Source organism: Hyla sarda, chromosome 2 (assembly GCF_029499605.1).
Source record: "Hyla sarda isolate aHylSar1 chromosome 2, aHylSar1.hap1, whole genome shotgun sequence".
Lineage (NCBI taxonomy): Eukaryota > Metazoa > Chordata > Amphibia > Anura > Hylidae > Hyla > Hyla sarda.
In genome coordinates, this window is record NC_079190.1 from 405,077,293 (window position 1) to 405,097,903 (window position 20,611).

Consider the following 20,611-nt stretch of genomic DNA (forward strand, 5'->3'; position numbering starts at 1 on the left):
TTTCAATTTTGCTTATTTCTTGCACCACCAATTCTACTTTGTAATGACATCAGTCATTTTGCCCAAAAATCTACGGTGAAACGAAAAAAAAATCATTGTGCGACAAAATTGAAAAAAAACCCCGCAGTTTTGTAAATTTGTGGGCTTCCGTTTCTACGTAGTACATTTTTCGGTAAAAATGATACCTTATCTTTATTCTGTAGGTCCATACGATTAAAATAATACCCTACTTATATAGGTTTGATTTTGTCGGACTTCTGGAAAAAATCATAACTACATGCAGGAAAATTAATACGTTTAAAATTGTCATCTTCTGACCCCTATAACTTTTTTATTTTTCCATGTATGGGGCGGTATGAGGGCTCATTTTTTGCGCTGTGATCTGAAGTTTTTAACGGTATCATTTTTGCATTGATAGGACTTATTGATCGCTTTTTATTCATTTTTAAATGATATAAAAAGTGACCAAAAATGCACTATTTTGGACTTTGGAATTTTTTTGCGCGCACGCCATTGACCGAGCGGTTTAATTAATTATATATTTTTATAATTCGGACATTTCCGCACGCGGTGATGCCATATATGTTTATTTTTATTTTTATTTACACTGTGTTTTTTTTTATTGGAAAAGGGGGGTGATTCAAACTTTTAATAGGGGAGCAGTTAAATGATATTCATTCACTTTTTTTTTCACAATTTTTTTTGCAGTGTTATAGCTCCCATAGGGACATATAACACTGCACACACTGATCTTCATCATTGATCACTGGTTTCTCATAGGAAACCAGTGATCGACGATTCTGCCGCATGACTGCTCATGCCTGGATCTCAGGCACTGACAGTGGCGTTGCTATGGCTGGTGTCACCCGGTGCGATAGAAAATGGTGTCACCCCATACCTACCCCTCCCCCCCCCCCCAGTAAGTTTTTAGCCTGTGTAGCCAGGCGCCACTGATGTAGAGCAGTGTGAAAAATTCCAGTATAATAATCAAATATACCAATTGCCAAAGAATGGGAAAGCTCTAAAAAAGGTTTCACCAATTAAAACTACAACTCCCAGTATGACCTAAGCAGTGGTGAGGTTATGCTGGGAGCAGGCCCGGTGCTGTCATAAGGCAAACCATGCGTACGCTTGAGGGCGCATGGACTCGCAGCTGATGGGGGCGGAAAAATGAAGACTTCTTTTTTTATACTAAGACCCCCACCTGTGCGCCCCGCCGCCGCACAGCAGAGGTCACTGCCACCACTCCACCCTCTCTGGTTTTATTGCTGCGGCCCACCGAGATTCCCCTGCGGCACCACTGTCACTTCAGGCTGCCCTGAGGAGGTGGGGGGGGGTTCCAGTGTGTCGGTCCCATACCTGTCACACACTTTGCAGTTGCAGTCCGGCCCTGCAGTTGTACAGTGAGTGACACTTGCAGCTAAATATAGTCTGGAGGTGCATTACTTACTTCTATTCTGCACCTCCAGACATCTTGCTGTATCAGGTCAGAGGGGAGGGGGAGGGGCGGAAGCAGCACAGCAGCCTGAGAGGTCAAAGGCTATCAAGCATGGAGGCTGCCTGTGCCATTCCTCCCGTGCCCTCCTCCTCTTCATCACCTCTGAATGCTCTGATGCTCTCCTCCTGGCTGCAGACCCCCTTCATAGCTGTCCTTGAATGAAGGGAGTGAAGGTTAGTGTATTACAGTGGGCTCCAAACTATGTACCTCCTGCTGTTATAGACTACACCACTTAGCATGCCCAGAAAGCCTTTGGCTCTCCAGGCATGCTGGAAGTTGTAGTTTTGCAACAGCAGGAGGTTCATAGTTTGGAGACCACATGTGCCAGAGGCACCCCCCATCATCAAGGAGGTTGATCCTGCTGATGGATGATGGGGGTGCTACTCACAGGAGGATGATCCTGCTGATGGATGATGGGGGTGCAGCACCCCCATCATTCATCAGCAGCGCCCCCATCATACATAAGGAGGATCATCCTCCTGGCAATGGCACCCCCCAGAGCCTCTCAGCACCCCCTTTCTCCCTGTTACATTAAAACATTAAATCAGTGTTTCCCAACCAGGGTGCTTCCAGCTGTTGCAAAACTACAACTCCCAGCATGCCCGGACAGCCAAAGGCTGTCTGGGCATGCTGGGACTAATAGTTTTGCAACAGCTGGAGGCACCCTTGTTGGGAAACACATTAAATACACAGTTTTGCAGAGAGGTCTCACCAGTCTCTTGTCTTCACTTTCTCCTCTTCCCGGGCGGCTCCAGGTCCAGGAATGTCCGGGGGTTGGGGAGGAACTTATCACCCATGCAGACGCGGAGCACATGAGGCAGGGACACGTCGGGGGAGGGACCAGACGTGCGCACGGCACTTCTGTTCCCAGAAAGCATTGCAGGTCTTAAAGAGGCAGCTTCCTGGGGCTGGGGGATAGGATTGTGTCGGGGGGTTGAAACTTGAGTGCGGCAGCCTGCAGGACATGAAAGAAGCCTCTTCTCTCTGGAGATGCTGCAAATACCGGCTGAGTTGAGTGACGATTTGCAGATGTGGGGGGGGGGGGGGGGTGTGTGCTGCCGGCCGTGGTGTCACCCCTCCAGGCTGGTGTCACCCAGTGCGCTCCGCACCCCCCGCACCCGGGTCGCAACGCCACTGGGCACTGAGCAGTCATTCGGCGATCGGACAGCGAGGAGGCAGGTAGGGGCCCTCCCGCTGTCCTGTAAGCTGTTCGGGATGCCGCGAGCTAGCCGGCAACTTTCGCCTTCGCTTTTAGCCACGCGGCTCAGCTCTAAGCGCGCGGGTAAAGGGTTAATAGCGCGCGGCGCCGTGGCGCATCACTATGACGCCGGGCCCGCCGTGATATGATGCGGGGTTACTGTGTAACCCCGCGTTATATCAGGAGAGCAGTACCAAGGACGTACCGGTACGTCCTTGGTCCTTAAGGGGTTAAAAAAATTGGAATTTACTTAGATTTTCTTGCAAAAAATAAACCTTGTCCATAGAATACTGTGATTTTCTTTAAAGTTTCAATTATATTTACATCTTTTATGTGCTCCTCTCATAAACATTCTAAGATGAAATACCTTAATTAAACTTGAAAAGGTCAAATGGATTACACATCTTTATTTCTTAATCTACTTCGCCTTTTAGCTCATCATTTCTAAATTGGATATATATGACTAGAGATGAGCGAACTTTTGAAAAATTCGATTCGGCCGAATGAAATTCTGTTCAATCCAAATTTATTTGCGACAAATCTATATTAAAGGGGTTATCCACCATAAGGTAATTTTAGTACATACCTGGCAGGCAGTTATGATCAATAAAGCTTGTAAAGACAGTAAAGCTTGTCTTGGGGCTAAATGTCATGAGATTACCATAACACTGTGGCTAGCTTTTTGTGAACTTTTATTTCCTGTTTGACTTTTCTTTTTTTGACTACAAATCCCATAATTCTATTTTCCTCCCTCCCACACATCAGCCACCCCACCCATTGAAACATAAATTAGCAGCATCCATCAAAAGACCTGTGGTTTTCAATCAGGGTGCCCACAGCTGTTGCATTAGTTGCAGATTGATCTCTCTCCCACCAAGCGATCGATCCTCGCATTGAAGCAGACAGGCTCCCTGTCATCAGCTGACTAGTGAGTCAGGTCTCGGCCGCATTGCAAGCTGGGAAAAATACGAGACAACAGTCATTTTGTATGCTGTTAAAAATAAATATTGGGGTGAAATTCACAGAAGAATTGTGAGAAAACCATCACACATGGTTACAGACACTATATTATGAATTAAACTAACTTTAGAGCCCCTGTAGCATAGTCAAATAAAAAAAAAATCCTGGAATATCCCTTTAAAATTTCTGGCCTACAGAGAGCCTTATATGTTCTAACACGCATATGGAGTGTGCTGGGTTAGTGAAATAATACTGTTATTCAGAATAACATGCAGATTACCGGCATCACTTTTAGAATCACTGCTGCAGAGTGGCACAATGACAGAGCTTGGAAGTTCATCAATATGAAAAGACCATAAAGTGGCTGGAGCCTCCAGCTGTTGCAAAATAACATCCCCCAGTATTGCCGGACAGCCATTGACTGTCCAGGCATGTGGTGAGTTGTGCAACAGCTGGAGGCACCCTATTTGGGGAAAACTGACGTACAGTATTTTTGGTGGAAGATGCAAGTGAAACTGTTGCATCCGGGTACACCCCTAAAAAAATCCCTAACTTAGGCCTCAAATGTGCACGGCACTCTCTCACTTCAGAGCCCTGTCTTATTTCAATGCAACAGTTTAGGACCACATATGGGGTATCTCCGTACTCAGTAGAAATTGCGCTACAAATTTTGGAGGGCTTTTACCCCTCATGAAAAGGTAAAGTTGGGGTCTACACCCGCCTGTTAGTGTAAAAAAATACTTTTCATTTTCATAAGAGGTAAAAGGAAATAAAGACCCACAAAATGTGTAACACAATTTCTCCCAAGTACGGAAATACCCCATATGTGGGCGTAAAATGCTCTGCAGGAGCACAACAAGGCTCAGAAGTGAGAGCACCATGTACATTTGAGGCCTAAACTGGTGATTTACACAGGGGTGGCTGCTGTTTTCAGCGGTTCTGACATAAACGCAAAAAAAATAAATACCCACATGTGACCCCATTTTGGAAACTACACCCCTCACGGAACGTAACAAGGGGTATAGTGAGCCTTAACACCCCCAGGTGTCTGACAGATTTTTGGAACAGTAATCCGTGAAAATAAAAAATTTAATTTTTCATTTGCACAGCCCACTGTTACAAAGATTTGTCAAACGCCAGTGGGGTGTAAATGCTCATTGCACCCCTTGTTATGTTCCTTGAGGGGTTTAGTTTTCCAAATAGTGTGCCATGTGGTGTCTTTTTTGCTGTTCTGGCACAATGGGGCTTCCTAAATGTGACATGCCCCCCAAAAACCATTTCAGCAAAATTCGCTTTCCAAAAGCCCAATGTTGCTCCCTCACTTTTGAGCCCTCTAGTGCACCCGCAGATCACTTTACATCCACATATGGGGTATTTCCATACTCGTGAGAAATGGGGTTTAAAATTTTGGGGGACATTACTCTTCAACTTACAGTACATTCAGAATACAGTTACAGTCTCTGCAATACACCTTTATAGACTTCAATGACTGACAGTTGCTGCGAACCTTGCGTCTTTTGCAGGTTAATAGAATCAAGGTAATTGGTGCGTGTATCCGTGGTAGATTAGGTCCGGTGGTCCCGCAGAGTGTTTGGGGGATTGATACACTCTATATTTGCTAAGGATCGGCCGTTGCTGCGAGGCTTGGGCCTAACTCACGGTTTTTAGCAGCGCAGGTTCTATGGAGAGATGTTGCTCGCTTGGCAACCCAGGAACAAAGAGAACTAAAATGGCTGCCGCGTCCCTTATATGGACAGGGGGTGGAGCCTAATTTGATAGGTCCAAGGTCAGCTGTCACTCACCGTCACACAGGCTTCTGGGTGATCATCTGACTTCCTATACAGGTCCTATACACACAATAAAACCAAAACTAAGCTAGAAATACCAAAGTGAGGCCTGGAACGCATCCAGAGTGAGGCTTGGAACGCATCACATGACCCGAAGGCCCTTCGACACCATGGGAACAAGTAATTAACCATCTATTTACATATACTATCCTATTTATATTAACCTATGGATACATTAGAGATTTATACACTAGAATAGAGGAGACTAGGGGTAGACTGGCTAAGAGGGATCCCTAAGTCCTAGGGACTCTGGCTATGGGGACCCACAAATAAACAAGTACCGTATAGAATGTGGTACTGGGACACCACACATCCTTATGGTATTATAGAACCAGCATGTGCCAAAAAAGTGTTCTTTTGTCATGTCAGAGTTATATGTAGTGGCATACATTAGAGACTTTAACCAGAATTACATGCCTGATATATACCTAATATGTATGGTCAAAATACTGTGTGAATACAGCTTTATTTCTTACAAAATGCTACATAAACGTTTAAGAAAAAACTCAAGACTTGAGCTTTAACAGAAATTACTTGTGCAAATAATGTAGCCCAAAATGTCATTATTCTTCACTTTCTATCTAGGCCATACTTCTTGTCTCTTAACTTGTTGTAATGAATATATCTTTTCTATTAAACCTATTTGATCATTACTGCCAGTAAAGAAGCTAATTATAGGCATTACGATAAAGAAACAGTACCTGTGGCCACTATAATGAAATAGAATGTTGCCGGTAAATATAATATAGGGAAAGTGCACAGTGAAGTCATTGGGATAATTTCTTAGGAGTGTTATTAAAAATAAATAAAAAATTAAGGTATTTTTCAAAATAGCTTTGAATGTTACATCTTATTATAGTAGCAAGTTGGCGTAATTTGCAGTTTAATTATTGTACATTAGATTTGTATGTGCATTTAAGTATGTGTAAATGAAGGTAAACTGCGTGTTCATGATAGCTTTAAAAATAAGACTTCGCTTACAAAGAGTCATTTAAAGCATCATTTGTAAAGCTCTTGTGGAATAAATCCGCACTCAAGATGACACCTACTGATAATTCTATTGTAGAAAAGCAACACAATAGAAATGCTAAACGATTATTACAAGTCACTCTATTATAATCATGTTATACAATTTACTATTTATAATATGATTGAAATTATGACCTATGTAAATTACAGTATCCAGGAACAATGTATACCAATAATAAGGACCCCCCCCCCCCCAACATGACAAATTTTCTCATAGGTTAAATGTATAACCCTCTCATATTTAGATAACCCTATCTAAAAATTAAAGGGGTACTCCACTGGAAAAAAAAAAATTATCAGCTGGTGCCAGAAGGTCAAACAGGTTTGTGAATTACTTATATTAAAACATCTTCATCCTTCCAGTACTTATCAACTGCTGTATACTACAGAGAAGGTTCTTTACTTTTTGAATTTCTGACCACAGTGCTCTCTGCTGACACGTGTCCATTTTGGAATCCCCACAGCAAACCTCTCCAGCTCTGGACAGTTCCTGACATGGACAGAGGTGTCAGCAGAAAGCACTGTGGTCAGACAGAAAGTAAATTCAAAAAGAAAAGAACTTCCTATGGAGCATACAAAAGTTGATAAGTACTGGAAGGATTTAGATATTTTAATAGAAGTAATTTACAAATCTGCTTAACTTTCTGGCATCAGGTGATAAAAATTTTTTTCCCACTGGAGTACCCCTCAGGGCCGCAGGGCCAACAGCGTGTGACATCACGCCTCCACCCCCTATGTGACATCACGATAAGCCCCACAATGCAAGCCTATGAGAGGGGGCGTGACAGCTATCACGCCCCCTCCCATAGGCTTGCATTGAGGGGAGGAGCGTGACGTCACACGGGGCGGAGGCGTGACATCACACGCCGACGGCCCTGTGGTCGCCGGTAATCAGACCCGGAGCAAACACGCTCCGGGGACTGATTGTAAACGGGGTGCCGGGTGCAAGATCACGGGGGTCCCCAGCGGCAGGACTCCCATGATCAGGCATCTTATCCCCTATCCTTTGGATAGGGGATAAGATGTCTAAGCACCGGAGTACCCCTTTAAGCCGTGCCCTTTTTACATACGTAACGCCCCCTCTGGCTGAAGTTCCACCTCATGTTATGTCACAGCAGATATATGTCTACAAAGTGTCTAAAACTCAAAATAAATGTCTGTGTAAGCAGCCCTTTCTAGGCCACTGACATGACTCTTAACCCCTTAAGGACTCAGCCCATTTGGACCTTAAGGACTCAGACAATTTTATTTTTACACTTTCGTTTTTTCCTCCTCCCCTTCAAAAAATCATAACTCTTTTATATTTTCATCCACAGACTAGTATGAGGGCTTGTTTTTTGCGCCACCAGTTGTCTGTTGTAATGCCATCATTCACTTTACAAATAAAATGTATGGCGCAACCAAAAAAATACTATTTGTGTGGGGAAATTAAAAAGAAAACCGCAATTTTGCAAATTTTGGAAAGTTTCGTTTTCACGCAGTACAATTTATGGTAAAAATGACATGTGTTCTTTATTCTTTGGGTCAATACGATATAAATGATACCCATGTTTGTACACTTTTCTATCACTGTTGTGCTTAAAAAAAATCACAAACTTTTTAACCAAATTAGTATGTTTAAAATCCCCCTATTTTGAAGACCTATAACTTTTTTATTTTTCCGTATAAGCGGTGGTATGAGGGCTCATTTTTTGTGCTGTGATCTGTACTTTTTATGAATACCATATTTGCTTATACAAAACTTTTATTAATTTTTCATTAATTTTTTGGGGAATAAAATGTTATAAAAAAAAAGCAGCTATTTTCGATTTTTTTTTTACGTTCACGGCGTTCACCGTACGGGATCATTTACTTTTTATTTTAATAGTACGGATATTTATGCACGCGGCGATACCAAATATGTATATAAAATATTTTTTTTACACTTTTTGGGGGTAAAATAGGGAAAATGGAACAATTTACGTTTTTATTGGAAGAGGGGGTTTTTCCCATTTTTTTAACTTTATTTTTTTACTTTTTTTTACTTTTATTTTTACACTCTTATAGTCCCCATAGGGGACTATTTATAGCGACCATTCGATTGCTAATCCTGTTCAGTGCTATGTATAGGACACAGCACTGATCAGGGTTATCGGTCATTTGCTCTGGTCTGCGGGAAGGCAGATCAGAGCAGAAGACTCCCGGAAGACAGCGGAGGCAGGTAAGGGGACCTCTGTATGCCGTGCAGGATGATCGGATCGCCGCGGCAGCGCTGCGAACGATCCGATCATCCTGTTAAGTGATAGCGATACCGCGGGATCGCGGGTGTCCGCCATTACCAGTGGGTCCCTGGCTGTGATCCACAGCCGGGACCTGCAGCGCATGATGCCGCATTCGCTCCGATGCCCGTGGTTATGCTCAGGACGTAAATGTATGTCCTGGTGCGTTAAGTACCACATCACCAGGACGTACATTTACGTCCTGCGTCGTTAAGGGGTTAAACATATTTATGATAGTGTCCCATTTAGCAATAGACATAAGCCTGACTTTTCTATGAGGCAGAATTTTAGTTGTGGCCCTGATCTCTTCTTAGTGGAAAGCAGTCATTGTCAAAGCTAGATTATTGCAAGTGTACATATAAGACTTTCATTATGTATAAACTAGTTCACAGGGAACTATGTTGTTGGCCGAGTGCTGCCATAAACTTAGAAGACATTTTTTTTTAATCAACTGGTGCCAGAAAGTAAAACATAATTGTATCTTACTTCTATTTTAAAATATCAATCCTTGCAGTACTTATCAGCTGCCGTATGCTCCACAGGAAGTTATTTTATTTTTGAATTTCCTTTCTGTCTGACCCCAGTGCTCTCTACTGACACATCTATCTATTTTAGAAACTGTCCAGAGCAGGATAGGTTTGCTATGGGGATTTGCTCCTACTCTGGTCAGTTCCTCATATGGACAGAGGTATCAGCAGAGAGCACTGTGGTCAGACTGAAATGAAATTCAAAAATAAAAAAGAACTTCCTGTGGAGCATCCAGCAGCTGATAAGTACTGGAAGGATTAAGATTTTTTTTATAAAAGTGATTTACAAATCTGTTTAACTTTCTGGCACCAGTTGATTTAAAAAAGAAAAAAATGTTTTCCAGCGGAGTACTCCTCTAAATTAGTTACATTATGTAGCTATATGCTGTCTGTATAAACATAACATAATTACCTCTGTACATAATAGGAGCTACTGCACTGTGCTAGATTTTGTACCATGTTGCTCGTGGACATTATATTTTTTTCCTTTGCACAGTTTTTGGCTCTATTTTCAGAGTTTTCTTTTTATGTCTCGATAATGCTTTTTTTTTTTTTTTTTTTTTCTTTTTTTTTTATCCTTTTTCTGTTCATGAACCAGGTATCATGTCATGTCACACTATCAAGTTATTGTACAAAAGGGAAAAATTACAAGGTTAGATGAAAAAAAAGAACACTATCCTTCTTTACTAGCAATCCAGGTAGCAACGTTTCAGCTAACAATTGGCCTTTGTATAGCATGATTGTTGGCCAAAACCGTGCTACCTGGGATGTTGACATAAAGAAGACAACATTTTCCTTTTGTATCTATCCTTTGGAGAGGCTGTCATTATCTTTTTGTATCTCTCCTTTGGAGAGGCTGTCATTATCTTTTTGTATCTCTCCTTTGGAGAGGCTGTCATTTTCCTTTTGTATCTATCCTTTGGAGAGGCTGTCATTTTCCTTTTTCCTAAGTAAATTAAGATTAGCACTATTGGGATTATTACTATGTGATGTGCATCCATTTTTTGGCCAAATCACAGTAAACAAGCTATCAGAGTTATGCTAGTTATGAAATTATTCTGTAACTAGTAGTAATGTTATTGAGTGACATATATTTTTCTAAACAGACAATTTCAATATATGAATTTACATAGTCAGGGATTCTAGATATACATTATACAGTGGTGGGGATTTTATAAAACCTTTACCGGTCCACCTCTCCGATATGATCAGTCTCACCTATCTACAGTGTTTTAGTTTCCTGTTTAGCCTGGGGTTGTAATGTGTTGTATTCATCTGCATTTTGTATTTTAACTTGAATTTGGTTTCGAAGTGTCCACTGTGAATTTTATAGTTACCCGCATTGAAAATGTTTTGTGTTTACCTCACACAAAGAATTGGAATCAATTATCACATTTTGTTTCTATTCAAAAACACTACAGAACATACTATGCCTTTCAGCAACAACTTTCCTTTTAAGCTAAAAACATTTATTCCTGTAAATCGACAGCTTGTCTAAAATCCCCATCTTTATTAAGCTACTTTTCTAATCTTATGGCTAGAGGGAAACACGGTAGTAAATACCACCCTCTACGCTGCTTGTTTCATGTTTGTTATACAGGATCTTCCGTACGCGGCGGGGGCAGTATGTGCCCATTGAGCCCTGTCAACTACACTGAGCTGAAATGTTGTTATAGCCCATAAAAATGATGCATCTTCTGTTTAATCTCAAACATATGGTTATTTATATTAAAACAATACCCGTACACTTACATTGTGAAAATGCATTAATTATTGATATATATTACGTTCATCACTGTGCCTGGATTTAATGCCAGTTGCAGCGCTTCATCTTTTTATGACTATCAAGTTGAAGGCAGTTAGTAGCTTTGGCAGGGGGTAGAGCGCTTGGCTTTTCCCAATATTCTAATGTGTTTTTGAGACGAACATTATAGAAGTTATTATTACTGAAATATAAATCATGTTGCACTTTAGATCATCCACTACAAATTAATGAGAAATCAAAACACTTACCAAAAGTGTACCATTTCACTAAGTGGCTGCCATGTTTGAACACATTTGAGCAATTTATAAAATAGAATAATAAGAAGTAAAGACACAAACGGGGAAACTGTTTTGTGCATAGCAGAGTAGCGGATTGAAAGTGATTAAACATACTGTATACTGCACCTTCCTCATCTCACTTTAGAGGCTTTCAAATTATCATTGTGTTTATAAGTATGATAGTTAATAGCAAGGCTTCCAGCAGAGAGAAGCAGCTGCAGAACCATTTTGCTACAGTTAATTAATTCTTCCCAACATGTGCCATATTAAATGTATCCATTTTAACAACAAATGAACCATTTCTATCTCTACCAGCACTCACTGCACATTCTGGCTGTAGCTGCTTCAGACTGTACCTGTCTCGGCGGGAAACAGATTTTAGTAGTTCATATATATATAATTGTTTTTTGTTTTTTTTTACAATTAAAATCATACAACAGTTGTAGCCAGTCTGGATTGCCAATTAAAGCCAACAATATTAAAAAAAAAATAATAATAAAATACTTTGAACTTCAGAAAATAATTTTGGTTACGGATTTGCTGTTTTGTGTATTTATTTAGAGGTATCAGGGGTTTGTATTTATTCTGTGTTTTATTTTTAATCGTAGGTCTGTGTTCTGTGGTTTTGTCTAAAGTATGTACCTATTCTAAAACAATACATTTATTTATGGAGTCTGTATCTTAAGGAGAACTATAATGCAGAAAAACGTATCCCCTATCCAAAGGATAAGATTTAGACCACGCTGGGTCCAACCACTGTGAACCCTGTGATTTCCTGCAGGGACCCTGGCTCTCCCCAGAAATGAGATGTGTCAACCCGCACACAAAGCGGCAGACACGCTCCAGCCGGAGATACAGTCTTTGGCTACCTTTGGCTCTCCTATAGATATACATGGAGGTTTTTTTTCGGCCACCGCTTTGTGGGTTGACGCGCTCCGTTGCTGGTGGAAAGCCTGGATTCCATGTAGGAGATTGCGGGGGGTCCCAGCAACTAAATCCCCGCAATCTAAAATTCATCACCTATCCTTAGGATAGGGGATACGTTTTTCTACATTAAACTTCTACTATAAGAGGACTGGCTTTGTTCTGGGGTCTGTTTTGAAGAAGTGTAGTCTGAGGTCTATATTTATAAGGTCTGATCTGTGGTCTGTATTAATTTTAGAGGTCTGGTATTACATGTGTGTTTATTCAGTGACTCGAGTTTATACAGTATTTCTTCTGCAGTCTGTGACAGTGGTTTTTTGAAGCCATTTTTCAGTGTACCAAATTTTTTTTTCAGTGCGACACATTTTTAAATGTTGTACACAGACTTTTGTAAGTCTGGTACATGAATGATTCTTTACATCACTCCAACCTTTATGTGTCAATTTTGTGTAAAAAAAAAGTGACACAAAAGGGTTGAAAATGTGGGTCAAATTACACAAAAAACATAAGCCACACCTGCTTTTATGGGTTTGGTGAGAAAAGTCTTATATTAGCTTTTTTGGAACAAAATGTATAAAAATCTGGTGAAAAGTATATGTGGAAGTTTTTGAAAGACAAGCACTCAAAAATATGGTGCAAACACTGTTGGTAATGCCCCCTATGTGTATTAATTGTATTGTTCTGAGGTTTGAATTGATTCTGTGTTTAGTCTGTGTTTATTCAGGAGCCTGCATTTGTTTAGGGAATATGCTATGTGGTCTACATGTATTTAGGGGGCCTGGTCAGTGATCTGTATTTAGTTAGTAATCTGGTCTGTAGTTACTTTTGGGTTACTTTTGGATTATTTTGCCACCTGGCTCCCTCACTTTCTTCCTCAGAAACACCTACACTCATCATGGGTGATTTTATATCCCCATTGATACCCCAATCTCCTCTTCTGCCTCTCGGCTTCTGACTCTAACCTCCTCATTTGCCCTTTCACAGCTTACTGACTTTCCCACACACAAGGAAGGGAATACACTGGACTTGATCTTCTCTAGACTTTGCTCTGTCTCTAAATTCACTAATTCTCCTTTTGAGCTCTCTGACCACAACCTTCTCTCTTTCTCTATCAGTAACTCCTATCCTCTTCCGGACACTCCAACCTTGTACACTTACAGAAACCTGCATGCCATAAACACTAGTCAATTTATAGATATTCTACAATCTTCACTATCACCAATCTCTTCTCTCTCCTGCCCTAATCTAGCAGCCAAACATTACCATGACACCCTAAAGTCTACCCTGGATCAAATGGCACCCTCCAAAACACGAACCTCCCGACACAGACGACAGCAACCCTGGCACACGCTAACAACTCACTTTCTCAGGCGATGCTCTAGGTGTGCTGAACGTCTGTGGAGGAAAACTAAGACTATCTGCACTATAAATTCATGCTTAAATCCTATTACTCCGCTCTTCATCTCGCCAAACAAACATATTTTACAAACTTGTTAAGAGTAAGACAATTACTCACCTTTGGCCGCCATATAGGATTGCACAATATTCTACATACATCTTCTTCTCTCGAAATGTTTGTTAGAATAGTGTATAATTTGGCAGACATGTTAATGATAACCTCCTGTACCAAGGTTGTTAAAGCTGGCTCATTTGCATATTATATATGGCCACCACTCACCAATAAGATTTAGATAGCATTAATAACAATATGTAACTTTTAAAATGTGTGTAATATGTATTGTTAAAGGGGTTCTCCACTGCCCTGCCTTCCGGAGCTCCTCTCGCAGCGTCCGGAAGTTTATTACTCCGAACTCTGTGTGCGGGCTTCCGTGTTCGAGGCCGCCCGGTCGTGACGTAATCCCAGCCCCCTTGTGACGTCACGCCCGCCCCCTCAGTGAAAGTCTATGAGAAGGGGGCGCGGGCGTTGTCACGCCCCCTTCCCATAGACTTTCGTTGAGGGGGGGGCGGGCGGGACGTCACGAGGGGGTGGGCGTGACGTCACGGGGGGGGCGGGCGTGACGTCACGAGGGGGCGGCCTCGAACATGGAAGCCCGCACACAGCGTTCGGAGTAATAAACTTCCGGACGCTGCGAGCGGAGCTCCGGAAGGCAGGGCAGGGGAGAACCCCTTTAATCTAAAAATACTCACTTTCTGTACCACAATTGATCACCCGATTTGGCGGCCATATTAGATTGCACAATATTCTGCAAACATTGTTTTCTCTGAAACTGCTGGTTTTAACAATGTGAAAATTAGCACACATGTTGTTGATCACTTTTTCTGCCACCATGGATCACATGGTTTGGCCGGCATATTGGATTGCACAATATTCTGCATACATCGTTTTCTCCTAAATTATTCATAAAAACAATGTGAAAATTAGCACACATGTTCATAATCCTATTCTGTACCACATATGATCACAAGATTTGGTGGCCATATTGGATTGCGCAACATTCTGCAAACATAGTTTTCTTTGATATTGCTGGTCAGAATAGTGTGAAAATCAGCACACATGTTTGTAATCACTTTCTGTACCACCATGAATCACATGGTTTGGCTGCCATATTGGATTGCGCAATATTCTGCAAACTTCGTTTTCCCTTAAATTAATGGTAAGAACAATGTGAATATAAGCATGTCCACAATCCCCTTCTCCACCATCAGGGGTCACAGCAATCGTGTGCTATACCCTGGCTGTGCTGCTTGGCCACCTGTATTGCTGCTTGCAGCTATATTTAATACTGAATTCTGCCAGCAATTGTTGCCTAGTGATTCATATGTAAACCAAGGAATGCTGGAACTATGTTCTCATTTTATATATTGTATGCTTGCATGCAAACTCAAACTCGGGGCACAGCAGTGAAATGGTTAATCATTATCTCTTTATCATTTTTCTTGTACTTGAAGGGTCATGGAAATCTTACTTTTGACTACTTAAGTCTCTCTTCCTTCTTCTCTACATTGTTCTCTACTTTCTTATTCTATAAGACTTTTGCTGATGGTGTGCCCTTACTTCTGTATTGGGTCAGAGACATCCATGTAAAAGCAGTTGGCTTCCCGGAAAGTAAATCTGTAAAAACGGAGACTCAGCACGTAATTTAGTAGTATCGAAAAGATCTTATCATGGGGATTCTTTCAAAAATAAATAGTTACTCTGCCAGAACTTATGAGCCTTCTCTTTAGGCACTGGTTCAGCCCATTAGTCTCAGATAATACAAACTTTAGGATGGCACAGCGTTTTTACACATACAAAACGAAAGCTATCTGTCTGTGTTCCAGCTTGTTAAGACTTTAGCAATCCAGTCAAGATTTCCAATAATGTAGGCTCCTAGCATTACTGCTTCAGCTCTTTGGAAAATTCCAAGGGCGAAAGTGTAATTGCAAACCGGAAAGCAGGGCATTACAAGAAATAATATCTTCTTACAGTATGTGAGCAAAATGGAGTCGTCCCCCCCCCCAAAAAAAAAAAAAAAAAAAAAAAAGGCTTGTGAAAACTTTATTTTCCATATTACTACTACAGTAGTAATTCCAACTCTGTGTGCCCTATACTACAGTATTAAACAAACAAACATGCTTTGTGTGAACATTCAGCTTTGTCCTTGAGTCAAATTCAAAAGGAAAAAGCACAATTTTTTATGTATTATATTTTATTACAAAAGGCACACAGGAACAATTGAACTATTCAACCAAGAATAACCTTATATAAAAAAAAGCTCATGACCATACCAATCATTTAATAGTTTAATTATAACTAGATTTTAATTCGCTTCAACCAATAACCAGTTTTTAAGGGCCATCTGAAAGCTTCCTTTTCGCCATTACAATGTATGTTTGGCCCATTCTAAGTTGTTGTTGCACTGGATGGGTGCACACTTATAGTATATACCAGTAAAAATTTTGAACGTCTATACAGAGAAGGAAAAAAGTATTTGATCCCCTGATTATTTTGCACGTTTTTTCACTGACAAACAAAGGATCAGTCTATCGTTTTAGTGGTAGTTTTTTTTTTTTTTAAACAGTGAGAGAAAGAATGACAACAAAACAATACAGAAGAATTTACTTCAAATAATTTATGAGTTCATTTGCATTTTAATCAATTAAATAAGTGTTGATCTCGTCTCAATCAGCAATATTTCTGGCTCCAAGGTGTCTTTTTTACACAGGTGATGAGCTGAGATTAGGAGCACTTTCTTAAAGGGAATGCTCATAATCTCAGTTTGTTACCTGTACAAAAAATACCTGCTCACTGAAGCAATTAATTAGATTCCAAGCTCTCTACCATTGCCAAGACCAATAGAACTGTCAAAGGATATCAGAAACAAAATTGTAAATCTACACAGGGCTGGAATGGACTACAATATCATTGCCAAGCAGTGTGGTATAATCAAAAGGAAGCTTCATTTGGAGCAGGATAGTGGCGCTGAACGGAACAAAGGATCAAAAGGCCAGGATAAAATCCATCTGATTTATTACCAATAATGCAACGCGTTTCGCTGCGCATGCGCAGCGAATCGCATTGCATTATTGGTAATAAATCAAATGGATTTTATCCTGTCCTTTTGATCCTTTGTTCCATTCAGCGCCACTATTCTGCTCCAAACGAAGCTTCCTTTTGATTATACTCTACATGTGCTCAGGAAGGCTACAGACGGAATTCATTTTACTACACACCTTTTCCATTGTTGTGTATGTAGTTGCACAACCCGATCTGGTAAGCGGTATTGAATCTACCTATTTTTCTGCCCTTACCATCTACGTTACTCCACAAGGAGCGCCTTTCCGTTTTTTCTTTTCCAAACAGTGTGGTAAGAAGTTTACAATAGTTAGTGCTAATATTAACAAATGGAAAAAACATAACATAACAGTCAATCTTCCTTGGTTGGGAGCTGCACACCAGATCTTACACATCAGCCACCAAATAAATAGACCACAAGGTAATCATGAAATGCACATGAAATCTTTATTAAATATATAGAAAATGGGCATACAATGTTTAAAGGCAAGCAGATATCAGAATAGAAAAATTGAGGGGTATACTCAAAGATAATATCCATATGTATATGGGGCACAGATATAATCATGGGTGGGACATAGTGCATATCAGCAGGATTAGCTACAAAAAGAAGGCAGAATGCAGGATATAGAAGCACTAATAGGCCAAAAATAAAAGCAAAAAATGCAATGCAAGAATAAATAACAGACTGTGCACCCTGTAATGAGAAACCTCACCTCAGCCCCTAGGGCCAGTATGGATGCAACTTATATGCCATATAGTTGCATTAACCATCCATTGATTCCCATTATAAATTGCAAAGTTTATGTTTTTCTTTTTTTTTTTTTTTTTTTTTGTCAGATCCACTTGTGTAAGCAAAAACAAAGTTAGTTATGCCCTCACAGTCGCCCTGCAGAGCCAAAAGTGATTATATGATATACTTCCTTGCACTTAAGTCTGAGAAAACTGAAAAGGCTCAGTTTTATGTCCCCTCATTCCCTAATTGTCACTTTGAGTGGCCATTCAGTGGATGCAGTTTTTCTAGTGGGAACAATTGAACCTGCTAAACGGTGCCGCAAAGTGCCAATCAGTTACACAGAGATGGTGAGGTTCAGATCAGAATACAGATATTCTAACCAAGGTCCATCCTGGGAACATGTTCTTTATTATCAAATCAAGAAACATTTAGAATATCTGGGTTAGAAAATATTTTAACCACACGGGATGAAAAGTAAAGGCAGATATATAAAGTGGCTGCCTGATGTAGCTGTGTATTAATATTCTAAAAAGTCAAATCTAGTCATAGTCTAAATAGTCAATACATATTCTGTTTAAATGGCTAACATTTCTATTGACAAACATGTTAAACAAACAGAGCTTTAATGAATCTGATCAATGGAAACGTTATAGTCACAGTGAAATACTGAATACTGTGTATCAGGGGCGGACATATCGCCTGTGCAGCCGGTGCACAGGGGACAAGCATGTGAGGGGGCACTTTAGACAGCTGACCAACCCGGGTCTGATAAAAGACGTCGCACAAGTGATGTCCCTATGCAGACCCGTGCAGGAGGACGTCAGTGACATCACTCGTCAGGCCACCGCCGTAAAGGAGAAGCGCTGCGAAGGCCAGGTAAGTGTGTCTATGTGTGTGTGTGTCTGTGTGTGTCTATGTGTGTCTATGTGTGTGTGTATCTGTGTGTGTCTATGTGTGTGTGTCTGTGTGTGTCTATGTGTGTCTATGTGTGTTTGTGTGTCTATGTGTATGTGTATGTGTCTGTGTGTGTGTGTATCTATGTGTGTCTGTGTGTCTATGTGTGTCTCTGTGTGTTTGTTGGGGGGGCTTTGCTACCTAATGTGGGGAAACTGATACGTAATGTGGGGAATCTATGCTACCTAATGTGAGGAAACTATGCTACCTAATCTGGGGAATGTATGCTACCTAATGTGGGGAAACTATGATACCTAATGTGGGGAATCTATGATACCTAATGTGGGGGAACTGCTGATACCTAATGCTGCAGATTACTGTAAGTTGCAGTGCAATTTTATGGCATGTGAGGGGGCACTTTAGACAGTGAGTCTGCAGCTGGCCGACCCGGGTCTGCAGAAGGACGTCGCACAAGTGATGTCCCTATGCAGATCCGTGCAGGAGGACGTCAGTGACATCAGTCGTCAGGCCGCCGTCGTAAAGGAGAAGCGCTGCGCAGGCCAGGTAAGTGTGTCTATGTGTGTGTGTGTGTCTGTGTGTGTCTGTGTGTGTCTATGTGTGTGTGTGTGTCTGTGTGTGTCTATGTGTGTGTGTGTGTCTATGTGTATCTATGTGTGTTTGTGTGTCTATGTGTATGTGTGTGTGTGTGTCTGTATGTGTTTGTGTGTGTCTATGTGTGTCTGTGTGTCTATGTGTGTCTGTGTGTGTGTGTTGGGGGGGCTTTGCTACCTAATGTGGGGAAACGGATACCTAATGTGGGAAATCTATGCTACCTAATGTGAGGAAACTATGCTACCTTATCTGTGGAATGTTTGCTACCTAATGTGGGGAAACTATGCGACCTAATGTGGGGAATCTATGATACCTAATGTGGGGGAACTGCTGATACCTAAAGCTGCTACTGTAAGTTGTAGTGCAATTTTATGGCATAGTACTTTTTCTTATTTTTTATTTTGGTGGGGGGGCAGGCACATTCTTTGCACAGGGGCCCTCTGCTGTCTGTGTCTGCCCTTGCTGTGTGTGTATATATGTATATATATATATATATATATATATATATATATATATATATATATATATGTCTCAATGGCCCTTATTTACTGAAAGTGGAGTGTAGGTTTCTTTGTGGGTTTTAATTCCCTACAATTTTTTTCCACAGTATTTACTAAGGTTCCCCTTCATTTCCAACTTTCCCTACACTTTGCTTTTTTTTTCATATGCTCTGATCTGTTGGGTTTTCTTCAGCTCAAATCCACCACATTTTCTGTGGAAACCTTAGTAAATATGTTGGGTTTTTGTGAAAATGTCCGGAACACGCCCTTTTCGGAGACCATGCCCCCTTTTCCCTGGCGGTCATGCTCCCTTTTCGGGTTTTCTTAGCAAAATGGAGAGTTTGTCGGGGTTTTTTCAATTCTGGTGCAAAATCTGGTGCAGACAGAATTCCTGGTACAATGCGACAGAATCTGGCACACAACCCGACAAAACATGTCGGGTTTGCAACAGTAAATGAGGGCCAATGTGTGTATGTGTGTATGTGTGTGTATGTTCCAGCATCACGTCCAAACGACTAAAGATATTAACATGAAACTTGGCACACATGTTACTTATATGTCAGCAACAAACATATGATAGGTAATTTAGCCATTACTCACCCCCATTTGCCAGGGTCGGGGTTTTTGTTTAAAGTCCCATACAAGTCTATGGGAGATATATGTTATTGCATAGCTTCCAAACAGCTTGAGATATTTCAAAAATACTTGGTTGCATGTTACTTATATGTCCACTTAAAATATAGGATAGTTAATATAACCCTTTACTAACCCCATTTGTGAGGGTATGGTTTTTTGTTTATTAAAGTCCTATGCAAATCAATGGGAAATGTATGTTCCCACATAACTTCAGTATGGCTGGAGATATTTCAATAATACCTGGTACACATATTACTGGTCGGGATAGGCGGTCGAGATATGAGGTCAGGATATGAGGTCGGGATATGAGGTCAGGATATGAGGATGGGATATGAGGTCGGGAAATGAGGATGGGATATGAGGTCGAGATAGGAGGACCGGAAATGAGGTCAAAATAGGAGGTCAGAATATGAGGACGGGATATGAGGATGGC

At 40.9% G+C, this 20,611-nt stretch overlaps 1 protein-coding gene across 1 annotated transcript in view; it reads left to right on the forward strand.

Moving 5' to 3' along the window:
* The window catches only part of IL1RAPL1 (interleukin 1 receptor accessory protein like 1), a 1,525,014-nt gene that overhangs the window by 1,296,057 nt on the left and 208,346 nt on the right, over positions 1-20,611 (forward strand). The window lies entirely within an intron of this gene.